We start from the raw sequence: 3165 nt of genomic DNA, 5'->3' as shown, positions 1-3165 counted from the left end.
TTGGCAATTTTAGGGCTTAACTTGAGTAAATTAGGTTTTTTAAGTTTGGGTTTTGTAGTATTCTTTGTGATTTTGTGGTATGTTTCCTCAATATGGGTTTAGGGTTAATACAGGTGAAACACTTCTATAAAGGGTTGATGTTGTATAGGTTTTAGGGGGTCGGGCTCATTTTTCTGCTTTGTTTTTGGTGCAGGGGTTTAAGGTCTTAACCTAGCTTTTTGCCTTATTGATTTTGTGCATACCGTTTATCTTGTTTTGGCATAATGGTGTTTTTTTTATTGAGCTTAAGGCAAATGAAGGTTTCTCCCATAAAAAGGGCATTCCTTCTCATTTCCCTAGGTTGTGTTCTAGAAGCCGTTTGTTTCTCTTGTTTAAGGAACTTTCTTTCCCTTTTCTTTTATTAATGAATCTCTTTTCTACTTTTAAAAAACTAGTTATTCTATAATACTAGCATTGGGGAGATAGATAGAGTAGAAGGGGATGCAAGTTCAAGAAAGAAGGGAGAGAAACAGACAAAGAAAGAGGTAGATTTGTCAATTTCCTATTGGATTTAAAATAATAGTTTTGGTTGGATAATAGTTTTGTGACTTATGTAAGATGGTTGGTCCAAGTTTTTTTTTTTATTGGTTTGTGAGGTTGGGAAAATGATTTTTTGTTGATAATAATATCAATAGCAATGTTTATATAGTGTTTCATATGACGTTTATATATCAGCTATAGTGTTTCATTAGCATTGTTTATATATAGTGTTTATATAGTGTTGATAATAATATCAGTAGCAACGGAGTTTATATAGTGTCTAAACCAAAAAAAAAATGTATTAAATTTGAATTCATGCATTCTTTTTTTCCTTATCTTTACAAATATGGATTAAATGCTATATACAATGTATTTTAGCTAATTGTTGTTAATTACACCTTGTTTATGGTATGTACTTGTACTTCTTGTTTCATTCTCTATTATATTAATTCCAAAATAGCTACATATTTAAAGTGGATTATCTTACTATTTTTACATGTACAATGTATTATGCAGTATGATTACTAGTTGTTGGATTACATTTTTATATTATAGTTCACACAATGAGCAAATACTCTAAATAAAAAATTGCAATGATTGCGTCTACTATTGCATCGGCATTACAGTTATATACAATAGTAATGCTTATTACTATTTTGCTTAATCAATATTGTTATGTGCGCCTAAAGAAAGAAAGCGTAAAAGGTCAATATGATGGTACTAGTTATGAAAGGCATATTATTAAGCAATTGAACTTTAGAAAAATTGTCTTTAATTTTGATATGACATGCATTGAACATATTCGAATGGATAAGAATGCCTTCTATAAACTATGCAATATGCTTGAAACTAATGGTAAGCTTAAACCAACAACACACATGAATGTTGAGGAAATTATTACAATCTTTTTGTACATCATTGCTCATCATGCAAAGAATAGGATAATAAAGAGAGAGTTTGTTAGAAGTAGTGAGACACTGAGTAGGCAATTTGGGTGATTTTAAATTCTTTGTTGAGGTTACAAGCAATACTATTGAAGAATCTAGAGCTTATAATTGAGAATTCAACCAATGTACGATGGAAATGTTTTAAGGTGAACTTAAATTAATTTCTCTTTATAATTTAAATATAAATTCTATTAGTTTGAATCTAATAAAATATATGTTTGTGTCACCATTCTATTAGAAAAATAGAATTGTTTAAGTACTTTATATGGGACATATGTTAAAGTCAATGCCTTGGAAAATGATAAGCCTCGATACAGAACAAGGAAGAATAAGATAGCTACAAATGTCTTAGGGGCATGTTCACAAGATATGAAGTTCATATATATCTTACCTAGATGGGAAGGTTCTGTTGCAGACTCTAAGGTCCTTTAAGATGCAATATCTAGAAGAAATGGTTTGAAAGTCTCTAAAGGTAAGGGGATAGCGTATGTTAAATTACTAATTATAAGGTTTTAATGTTAACTTGATATATTTAGTTCCTAGTACAAAAATATTTTCTTATCATAGGTTTTTACTATTTCTTTGATGTTAGATATACAAATGGAGAGGGATTTTTAACTCTATATAAAGGTCAATGATATCATTTGAAGGAATGGAGGCACAATCGAACTCCTTGATAAAAAAAAAGTTGTTTAATTACAAACACTCTAATGTTAGAAATGTTATTGAGAGATGTTTTGAATTTTTTAAGATGAGATCAGCAATACGTAAGGAAAGGTTTTAGTATTCAGTGAAAACCAAATGCAGAATTATATAAGCTTATGCTTTATTACACAATCATATTAAGAGGGAAATGACACATAATCCACTTGAGGTTGAATTCACTAAGGGATATGTGGGACAAGTAGAATTGGAAAATGCAGATATGATACAATACATTGAAAGCTCAATTGAATGAAATAATTGGAGAAACAACTTGGCACAAGAAATGTGGGATGACTGGTTAGCTTTTAGAAATGAAACATAATGTAAGAGTATATTTTTCTAATTATAATTATTACATGTTAGGTTTTTAGGGGTTTAGGGTTATTAACCTTGATTATTTTATGGGGCAATGATTGTATATAAGGCATATTTGGCATAGTTTGTGTGTGGACGGGTTTTTTTGGGTTCTTGTGTTTTGTATGAAGAGGTGTGAAGTTCTTTTTGTATACGCTTCTACCTCTCAAGTACAAAGATCATTTGCTAACATTTTGTTATTGTAGATGGAAGGAATATCAACTCAAGGATCACAAAAAGCAAGTAAGAAATCCACCCATTAGTGGACTCCTCTTAAAGATGCAATTCTAATTGATTATTGCTGGGATCTTGTGAATGTTGGTGGTTAGTTTAGAGATAATGGGACTTTTAAGCCTGGTTACTTGCAACAACTTGAGGAATGGATGGTTGAAAAGATTACAAATTGTCAAAGTAGAGGCATCCCACATATACAATCCATAATGCAATTATTAAAGTCACAATATAAGGAAGTTGCTAAAATGCTAGGCCATTTTGCTTCTTGCTTTAAGTGGGATGACGTCAACAAATGTGTCACTTGTGAAACTAACGTTTGGAATGGATGGGTGAAGGTAAATGAACATGGGTGTCATCAAATATTTCCTTGTTATTTGTCACTGAAAGGTGCTTATTATTGATTTCA

The sequence above is a fragment of the Theobroma cacao genome, chromosome 9 (genome assembly GCF_053813885.1).
Source record: "Theobroma cacao isolate CCN51 chromosome 9, ASM5381388v1, whole genome shotgun sequence".
In the NCBI taxonomy this organism is placed as follows: Eukaryota; Viridiplantae; Streptophyta; class Magnoliopsida; order Malvales; family Malvaceae; genus Theobroma; species Theobroma cacao.
This window is presented reverse-complemented; position numbering follows the sequence as displayed.